This window comes from Nicotiana tomentosiformis, chromosome 12 (assembly GCF_000390325.3).
Source record: "Nicotiana tomentosiformis chromosome 12, ASM39032v3, whole genome shotgun sequence".
NCBI lineage: Eukaryota > Viridiplantae > Streptophyta > Magnoliopsida > Solanales > Solanaceae > Nicotiana > Nicotiana tomentosiformis.
The window spans coordinates 35,176,565-35,187,729 of NC_090823.1; positions in this window are offsets into that span (position 1 = coordinate 35,176,565).

An 11,165-nucleotide genomic window follows, 5' to 3' on the forward strand; every position below is an offset into this window, starting at 1 on the left:
TTATTTTTGGGAATTGGTGAAAGAAAGACTTCTATATAATAAATAAAATATTTTTGGAATTTGTTTTTTTTTTGTAAATTTCAAAAGAAAGAAAATATTTTTTTTAATTTTGGGAGAAAGACTTATAAAAGAAAAGGTAGAAAATATTTTTTTGGATTTTGATTTGATTTGTTTTATTTTTTCAAATGAAAGACTTCTACAAAGAAAAATATTTTTGGGTTTAAAGTTTTTTTTTTCTTTTTTTTATTTGTTTGGATTTTTCTAAGAAAATACTCCTAAAGAATAAATTAAAGGAATTTTTTTTTAAAAAAAAAAATTGGGGCCGGAACCGATGAGGTTTGCCTACGTATCTCACATCCGGTGAGAATCAGACCCACGTTGTTCGATCATTTTTGACGGAACAGGAAAATCTTGACTTTTGAAAACATTAGCTTATTTTCTTTCTCCTTTTTTTTTTCAAAATTTAGGCAGATTTTCAGAATTATTTTTTAAAAATACCTTTCTCATTCTTGTTTTTTATTTATTTATTTATTTTATTTCCCTATTCTAGAAGTCGGTTAACATGCAAGCCGACACAAACAAATGCGCAAGTAGCACGTTAGATGCATTAGGATGGTCTTTTTAAATTGGTTACACATGTCTTAGACGGACCCAACCCTTGTATTGAGTCTCCAAAGTGAAATGCACGTGATGCAAACAAACGTTCCTACTAGGGTGTGTTGTTCTAGACCTGGCTTACCCGAGCGGACAACTCGAGGCGAGGGGGGCAGCGTACTGGGAATACAGAAACTTCACCGGCTTTGCAACTTGTCCGATCCTCGTTCTAAATATAGAGGTACGACTCTAACAGAAAAGAAGACACGCGAAGCGCACGCTTCCTAGAAGATTTAGAAGACTCAAAGAGAAGAGGGTTTCGTAACAGTTTATATACAGTTCAAGAAATATCAAAGTGGTAAAAAGCAGCATTTAGCACATTAGGCTCAAACACGTAAAAATCAGATAATAAATAAAAGCCAAGTATAACAGCTATTCTAAACTCAAATTCTGAACCCTGAACCAGAGATTCTGGGTTCTTATCCCCAACAGAGTCGCCAGAGCTGTCACACCTCCTTTTTCCGAGGGGATAGGGGAGTTTTTCCAATTTAAGTGACATTATTCGAAATGAGATTATTTATTTATTCAGAGTCGCCACTTGGAATAATTTATGGTGTCCCAAGTCACCGATTTATTTTAGAATCCCAAATCGAGGAAAATTTACTCTTATTTATGGTCCGCGAATACAGAAGACCGGGTAAGGAATTCTGTTAACCCGAGAGAAGGTGTGAGGCCCTCCTGAGTTCCGTGGTTTTAGCACGGTCGCTCAACTATTAATAATTGGCCTAGTTATCTCATTTAATACATGTTTTACCTATATGTGCATTTTTATTCCTATTACCGCTTTTATTACATTACTGCATTTTAAACTTTTATGGAATTAATATGAGACGAGTTACGTTGTCGTACACTCATTGTTTATACACATCACAAATCGTGTCACTTGAAATGCACCCACAATCTACAACGTGTTTAATTTTATTTATTATTGTTTGAAGTTGTGGTCGAGTCACGTGAAACGCACACTAGAATTGGGGATTACGTATCATGACCATGCCATGGGAACCGTACCCACGGTCACGATGATTTATTATTAATCATGCCTAAAGCAAGCTATGATGTTCTAATATTATTTATTCTTCTAAGATTTGAGATTACTGAGGCCATGAAATGTGAAATCAATTGTGAAAAGGATCAACTTTTGCTCTTAATTATTCTTGCCAGAATAACTTGAAATTGATTATAGCACAATTGACATTTTAAAGCTAATTAGTGAGTATGCCTAGTTACTAGTTCAGCAAGCTACTCCACTATCCATTTGTCATTTGCAGTAGTACATGTTTCATTAAGCAAAGCCCAACCACGAGGCCCAATCATCATTTTTTTTAAAGTCCAAACCTCATTTTTCAATTTCAACTAGTAGACATGGATTTTATCCCCAAAGTTCAAACATTCACTACGTACCCAAAAATCATGTTTTCATCAATCTTCATGTTAATCAAACAAGAAAGTAACAAATTTTAACAAAGCTAATGAGACCGAACAATTAATACAGAAAAAAAATAAATTTCAATCTTGATGAAGCTAAATAAGATCAAATTATATATTCAATCATAATATCTTAACAAAACAATGATGGGAGAAATGGACATTTATAAGACTGTTTTGAAGCTCGGAGAATGGACAAGGATGCAAATGGAGCCTCGACCAAAATCGACAAACGGAGCTCGAACTCGACGACTCAACTTTGGAGTTGTTGTTTTCTGTACAAAAGGGGACTATTTCGCTGGGTTGGCTCGTTTTTGTTGTGCTTTTCAGATTGGTTTCCAGTTGGTTTTGGGTTAGAGTTTGGTGATGGATTGCTGGATTTTTCGAAAGAAAGCCGAAGAAAGAATGACATGAATAGAAATTCCCTTAACGTAGAATAAGCAAAAATATTTCTTTCAATTTCCTCCTTCCTCTTTTTTTCCCCTTCACTCTTTTGTTTCCTCACATTTCTCTTCCATTTATAGAAAACAATTTCAGAATTTTCAGATTTTTATTTTTTATTTTTAATTAAAAAGAATTTTCACTTCCCATTTTTCTAATTGTTTAAAAATAAAATTCCCCACTTTCCTTTACTTTTATTTTTTAATTTATTACTTTTTTACTTTTATTATATTTAAATTCCCACTTTTATATTTTTTTTATTTCCAACTTATTTTACTTTTCTTTTTTTATTTCTCACTTATTTTACTTTTTTTTAAACAATTTCAGCTACCCTTAATTTTATTTTTTAATTCCAAGTTTCTTTTACTTTTTATTTTTTTAAAATTTCACATTCTTTTACTTTTATTTTTTAAATTTTTTACTTTACTATTAAACAATTTCCACCTACTTTTACTTTTACTTTTTAATTTTATATTTCTACTTTTCCTATTTTTTAATTTCCATCCGAAATTTGTTTTAAAAATAATAATAATTAATTTTCGGGTTTTAATTTATTTTATTTAAAAAATAAAGATAATAATAATAATAAAAATAATACTAATAGTAATAATTGACCTTTTAAATTATTATTAATTTTTATCCTATATATATATATATATAAAGTGTAACAAAGCTAAAAAATATATATTAAATTTCTGAAAATATTTACAGAGTAGAAGGTGATAAAAATTCAAATATAGTCAAAAATTAGGTGCTCACAACTGCTCTTAATGCTACCAGTTCTGAAGTTATCTACTCCTTGCCAGATTAATCTGAACCTTCTTAAGGTTTATTCAGTGAGTGAATTGACTCGTGAATGCTCATGAACATGTTTACTTACTTTGTCTCAAATCCCTGTCGTGAATGCCTCACATTTGTGTTAGCCTGTGTTAAGACCTTCATTGTTAGTCATAAGCTGCCTCTCTACTATTGTGTCACTCAACATGATCACTCGACCCCATACCCCTCTCGTGTTTGCTTGTGATTTGGAACAGTTGTCTCATCATGTTTGATTTGTTACTTTGCAATGTTTGGTTACACCTTTGTTATAACCGGATCATCTTTAGCTACTTGACACCTATATCTGCTACTTGCTATGATTTTACCTTCCACTCTGTAGTAATAGTTTTGCATATGTGTTTTAATTTGTGATTGTAATCTCACCCTTGTGCTAACATGATGCCCTGCTCTTTCTATGATTATTTGACTCATCACAATATTATCCTGTTTTCTTGGTAATAATACAAGGTTGAGTACTTAGCATAATTCAACCACGTTTCAACCTGTTTTGCACCTGTGTACAACAATCTTTGTCAATCCTGCAAACATGTTCTTTTCTCAACTTCTTTTCAGCATATGACTGCTTCCGCGCTAAGTGTGGGACCTATTTCTCAGTTTACATTCGGCTTGCTTTTTAAAGTTATGTGATTTATTCAATTATTTGTTTTGTTTACTCAATTTGGTTGTGTCTGTTTAAATCCCTCAATTCATGTTTCTCAATTTTGGTCCCTTCTTTTACTTGTCACCTAAGCTCTTTAAATCCCATTCTTAGCCGGCTGAAAGCCAAGGCTACGTAGGTTCTGTCCATTGACCTCCCTATTGTGAGCACTTCTCAGAGTTCATTTCAGACCCTCGTGAACTCTTATACACTAGGACTTGGTCCCTAGTCTCTCCTCTGAATTATCTCTGTTAACCTCCCTAGTGTGAGCACTGCCTTGGGTTCTTGAAACCCTTGGGAACTCTGATACACTAGGGTCTTCGTTCTATATGCTCAACTCTAGTTTATGCCCACTGGGTGAGTCACTTAATTCTTGGCTTCCTTATGTCCATGAAGATGTAATTTTAGGCTGTTATGAGCCATGAGAATGAAGGCTTGGCTTGGATGGGTATATCTTTGGGCCTGTTGTAGGCTCCCTATAGTTATTCTACTTTGTAATTTATTCCATTCATTCTAGTATGTAATAATTTTTATAATAACATTTTGGGGTATTAGTGAAATTTGGAAATGGGGTTTATCTTACACTTGTATTGAAATTGGTAGAAATCCTACCTATTGGTTCATTACTTTGCTCAAATGTGCGTTAGAAATCTTGCCTATAGGTTCTTTATTTGGTTCAAATGTGTTCTGCTTTTACCTGTTAGAAGCCATGCTTATAGGATATTGAATGATTAATATCTCAATGTGTGCATAGAATTCTGTTTACCTACGGTTTAATATACAAATTAGATGCCATGCCTATAGGATCTAAAATCAGTTTTTAATTATAGAAATTATGCCTATAGGATATAAAATCAGTTTTAATTCTATAAATCATGCCTAGAGAGCCTGCATCCATTTTAATTATCACCCTGCTCGTTTCATTAAGAGTTTTAAACACTATGCTAATTACCATTCTAGAAACCATGCCTATAGGACTCGATTAAGCAATTCTAAACATATTCTTGTGATTACCATTGTTAGTTACTGTGTGAATCACGAAGACATCATACCTATAGGTTTTAATCCCCTATACCTGCAATCAGTAGGCAATTATGTCGGTTTTAGAAGTTGTATTAAGAGAAAAGGCTTTTACGTATAAAATGTCTGCTCATTAAATTCAGTGTCACATAGAGATCCTTCCTATAGGGTTCTGCAACCTTAACTTATTAAAATCTGCAATTGACAATGCTAATCAGTTTGGCATGCATTTGATGTCTAAATGCGGAGGGTAACTTGAGCCCATACTTATTTCTATTTGAAAGTCCTAACTGCTTTTGTATGTCGCCTAGTTTTCTCCTTTTGAGCAACCTAAATTAAGGTCTAGAACTACCTTGAAATAGAGGTCCAAATGCCTCCTAGACCCTAGGCATGGGACGGGTAGTGCACGCATAGAGTACGACTTAGAATTGACCAGAGCGCTTTAGGTAAACAACTTAAAGATAGTAATCGGGTAGCAGGAGATGATAGTCTGTGCCCGCTGAATAATATGAGTAACACCCCGTCTTGAGGGAGTTATGAAGTATTATTTATGTTGCACGGGGTGATCCTTTAGGATCATCAAATTCTAGTTGGTTGGTTTGGTCATATTCTACTCTCAACTCCTCCATTATAATGGAAATTTCTACTGCTAATTCATGCTCTTCTTGGCTACTATCCCCAATGTAAGCTTGTTGCACTTTACAAGGTTTAATTAGTTGACTCACTTGAGCCTCCAAGTAGTGAATAGTTTCCTCTTGCCTGTGTATCTACAGTGGTTTCTCATCATATTGTTTCACAAGGTACTTCAGCATATCCATAATCTCCTTCAGGTCAGTGTTCCCATGTACTTTGTGCCTATTAAATTCACAAGAATAAGTAGAATCATCATCATACGGACTTGAGAGAGGATAAGAAATACAAGCACAAGCATAAAAGTGACTATCTTGACCACTACAAACATCACATACATTCCACACATGAGATTGAGTTGGTACACATAACTCGCTCTCGAGAATATTTTGACAATTTTTCCATAGGTGGTTTCCTCCACAATAAGCACAAGGAAGATCAACAGTAAAATTACCAACATCGAAACTCCCATAATTAAAAGATGTCATGTTTCTCAAATCAACAAGTAAAACTAAAATAAAAAAACCAAATACTAAAAAAATAAAATAAAAGTTCAAACTTGGAACCTAGCAATATGTACAGCTACACCGTTAGTTCCCCGGAAACGACGCCCAAATTTGATCATTCCCAACTCTAATCCTAAATAGGATAAGCGGGCGTTGCAAATATAATCTGATCTAAAAGTCCGGAGTCGAATCTCTCAGAGTACTAAGGCTTCGCTATAACTGTTGACTATCATTAAGAAGAAAAGTTTGAACAATTTCTAAGTTATAACTATTGACATTCTTATGCCTAACTAATTAACTAACAAACTAAAGTAGTAAATTAACAATTAGAGATACTTGTGGGGAAAAGACTAAGGAGGTCTAGAGTTATGATTTCCCCAATTATGATTTCCCCAATTGTTGGAATCCTTCTCTACCGATTGTGAGTACTTTGGGTGTCGTAGGTATCTCTCGAGCAACTACCATAATATACTAGACATATTCTCTCGAACTACGCTAGCTAGCACTAATTCACCGCTCACTACGATCGCACCAAAGCTTCGTTATCTATAATCACGCCTTTAAGCCCTCTGTAGTGATCTCTCAAATACATTAGGAGTGTTGTTGTTCAAAAACTACCTAAATGCGTACTCTCTCTCTCTCTCTCTCTATCTCTCTCTCTCTCTCTCTCTCTCTCTCTCTCTCTCTCTCTCTCTCTCTCGAGCAATATACACACTAAATAGGCATAATCAATTGATGGTCATTCAATCAACAATAATAAACACGTAGTTGATCAAGTAGAGAAATCCAACGGCTCAATTATATAAAAATGTCACAAGAATTTATCCTACAAAAGGTTCCATCAAAACCCTAGATAACAAATTAGCTATTCATAACAGTATACAAAACTACAATACTAGAATTCATAACCAATAATTAAAAAAAAAGGGACGTGAAACACTCGTAGAATAATTCTCCTCCTTTCTCCTAGCGGAGTTCTTGCCTCCTTGGGTCAAATCCCCTCTCCAAAAATGTCCTCCCTTCTTAGACATGTTTAAGGAGTATTTATAGGCTAGGGTTGAAGTCCTTAAGTCTAAATCTGGTTCGGAATATTTTAATTCACGACTTTTAATTACCGGATTATAGACCTCGCGAGGCCAGGCCTAGAGCGCGGTCAGCCTAGCTATAGAGGTGGTTACACCTAACTTGAGCGCGATCAAGCTGGCTATAGAGCTGGCTTTACTTGGTCTGTAGCACGGTTTTGGTACTTAATGCTTTTTTGCTCTTTTATTGCATTTTTGTCCTCTTTTTGTGCAACTTTCACTCATCTTTGTCTTCTGATGCTCCTACACATAAAACAACATAATTTATCTCAAACGTCACACAATTAACCACTAAACTTATAACATGTAAGGTGAGTAATGTACTAAAAATATAGCATGTTTTCCAAACATCAAGGATTTAACATGATAAGATAACATCATTTAATGAACATAATAATCTAGGAGTCTACCGGTCAAATTTCCACATATAAGCCATGTACACACTCGTCACATCGTGTACACGTATTTGATGTAGTTCAAATAGTACTAACAAACCAATCCCTACGGGGACGTTTCCCCCACACAATTTTAAACAAGATACTTACCTCAAACGCCCTCAATCAGTTCTCAAAAATATCCTTTCCTTTACAATTCATCTCCACTAAGCACAAATCTATCCAAAATCCACTTAATAACATCAAATAACACAAGAGATATCAATTCCAATGAATAAAGCTACGATCTTTACACAATTTCTCAAAAGTCAACCTAGGACCCGCCCGGTCAAAACCCGGGTCCAATGGTAGATTCCGACTACCCATGACCCCACGAGTTTATATATGTGATTAGTTTCAAAATTCGAGTCCAAATCGACTCTCAAAATCCAAATTCTTATTTTTCAAAAACTTGACAAAGTTCCACAAATTTTCACTTTGATTCACATGATTTTGATGTTAAAATCGAAGATATATTGATGGAATATGATTAGAAATAGATTAGAATCACTTACCCAAAGTTTGTAGATGAAAATCCCTCTTTAAAATCGCCTCATACCGAGTCTAGGGTTCCAAAACATGAAAATAAGGCCAATGTCCCGTCCCTCAGCTCTTATGTTGAGTCGTAGGTGTCGCAATTGCGACTTGGGGTTCGCAAATGCGAACCCCGCAAATCTGAAGAAACAACCGCAAAAGCGAAGTCCCTCACACCCTTCCTATAGTCGCAAATGCGACATTATGTTCGCAATTGCGAACCTAAGACACTTTGCAAAAGTGATTAGGATGATCGCAAATGCGAATAAAGCTTACCCAACCCCCTATCGCAATTGCGAATCCTTTGTTCGCAAATTCGAACCTAGCAGATTACAACTAACATCGTAATTGCGATCCAAAACATGCAAATGCAAGACCTGAGGCATTTGTGCAAAAACCAACAGAACTCAAACTCTATCAAACACTCTTCAACGCGTCCGAAACTCACTTGATCCCTCGGAGTTCCAAACCAAACATCAGCACAAGTCTAAAAACGTAACACGAACTCGCTCGCATGATCAAATAATCAATATAACATCCGAAATCATGAATCGGACCTCAAAACACATGAATTCAATATGAAACTCAAGTACTTCTTAAAACACAATCGCGCATCCAATTCCTATCAAATACAATTCCTATCAAATCAACTCGTAATGACGCCAAACTTTGCGGACAAGTTCCAAATGAAAAAAACAGACCTATTCTCGAAACAGAAATCCAAACACGATAGCTATAAAGTTAACCTAATGTCAAAATTTTAAAAATTAAAAGCTTTAAAATTACAAACTCTATGCAAAACAACACAAATCAACAAACATGCCTTCGAATTTGATTCCGGGCATACACCCAAGTCCAAAATCATGATACGAACCTATCGTAGTCATCAAAACACTGCTATGGGGTCGTTTTAACAAAAGTCAAACCTCGATCAACATTTTCAACTTAAGCTTCTAAAGTGAGAACCACTCATTCAAATTCATTCTGAATTATTCGAAATTCAAATCCGACCATGCATGCTAGTCATAATACACAATATGAAGCTACCTAAGACCTCGAACCACAGAACGGAACCTTAAAGCTCAAAACAACTAGTCGGATCGTTACATTCTCCCCTTGTTAAACAAACGTTCGTCCTCGAACGTGCCAAGAGTCTTCCCCAAGTCATCAAATCACTATATAAACTCACCATGCACATACACACGGGTGACCCCACATCACCCCAAACCATATGAAACCAAAACTACCATCTCAATCGCATATTATTCCTTCCCCTCTTGCCGATAAGCCTTAGAATCAAATTTCTACATCTAATAAGTACCTTATTATCACAGAAACACAATGTATAATTCTCAATTAGCTACAATAGCTCATGTATACACCCATAAGGTATAACCACACGACATGACACATCATCCATATGCCCATAACAACAACTTCGCCTACAATAGCTGCCCATCACCAGGCCCGATACTGGAAAACAGATTCATATAGACTAGAACCTTGTTCCAAAGCTTTACAATGCTGAAAATAATACAAGAAACTTGTGAAACTCATAACTACTCATCTAATCAGCAAGCCACCTCAAACGCCTCCTGGGCACATACATCGCAATCTAAACCCAACAAGCACAACTCAAATGTGACTGAATATGAAAAGAGGAACACATGAGAGAACCGTCAATCAAGACAAACATACACAACTCCCCACTGACACCATACCGTGGATCCAATCCACAAGGAATGAGCAAGAGCACACAACAACCACAACAAATCTTATCTTAATATGACCTCTCCGCGGCACATAGCCGAGCACAAACACACCTATCCATCAAGAACACTAGGCCCTCATCCTTCACTCGGAATCAAAAGTAAAATAAACATCTCATCAACCAAGACACTCTACCAACCAACCCTGTAGAATCAAAACAACAACATAAAACAAACTTCTCATGTGTGTAGAACACCCAGATCATATATCGCGGTCAAACCACCTAGAAATCACATCAAAACCTATTATATTAAGCTAACAGAAAGTCCACCTAAGTCTCATAACCTACCATAGCAACCAAACCAGAATGATAGACACGGTCTATCACAATAAAATTCTCAATTGGGGTGAACACATGAACAGAGTACACGAATCACAGAACACAACCATATCTGGAACAAGGTAGGATGAATCTTACCAATAAATGGGACCGGATCGAAGTAACAGAAATGCATATCTATACTCAACTAAAACTATATATATAAGGATACAATCTGGTGCATCAGCCTCTATCAAACTAGAAAGAGCATAACAATGGGCCCGACCTCTCCCTCTACGACGGCCTCTAGATGGTGCATCGTGAACGCGAGAAGGGGGTCGTGTTCGCGAACAAGAGGGGAGGAGACTGGGACCCCACGCATTTGGTTTACGCATTCGCAGAAGGGTGATAGCGTTCGCCAAGCTTGAAGTCAGTAAGGCATCATGTTCTCTAGTGGTACCTCGCGTTCACAAAGAAGACTTTTGGGTGGCAGATTGATTAGTGCTATGCAAACGCGAGAAGAGAGTCGCGTTCGCGAAGAAAGGTCACCTAGGCAGACTTAAATATTTCTAAAAAAGAGGTTTTGAGTTGACAAAACAAATTTTATTTTGGGAGCTCAGTGGGATTTGATTCTTGGAGAGATTTTCATGTGGGTGATTGGGATAAGTGATTCTTACTTAGTTTTGGTTAAATTCCATGTTTATGTCTTTTATTGCATCATTTAATTAGTGATTTGGGCTGAAAATTTGGGGGGGGGGGGAATGGAGGAAAGTTCTTAGGCCGAATTTTGAGGATTTGATCAAGATTTTGGTATCGGGTTTGAATAATTTTGGTATGGGTGGACTAGTGGTTGAGAGGGTATTCGGATTTTGTGACTTTTACCCGATTCCGAGACGTGGGACCTAGGGCCATCTTTTGAGTTGATTTTTG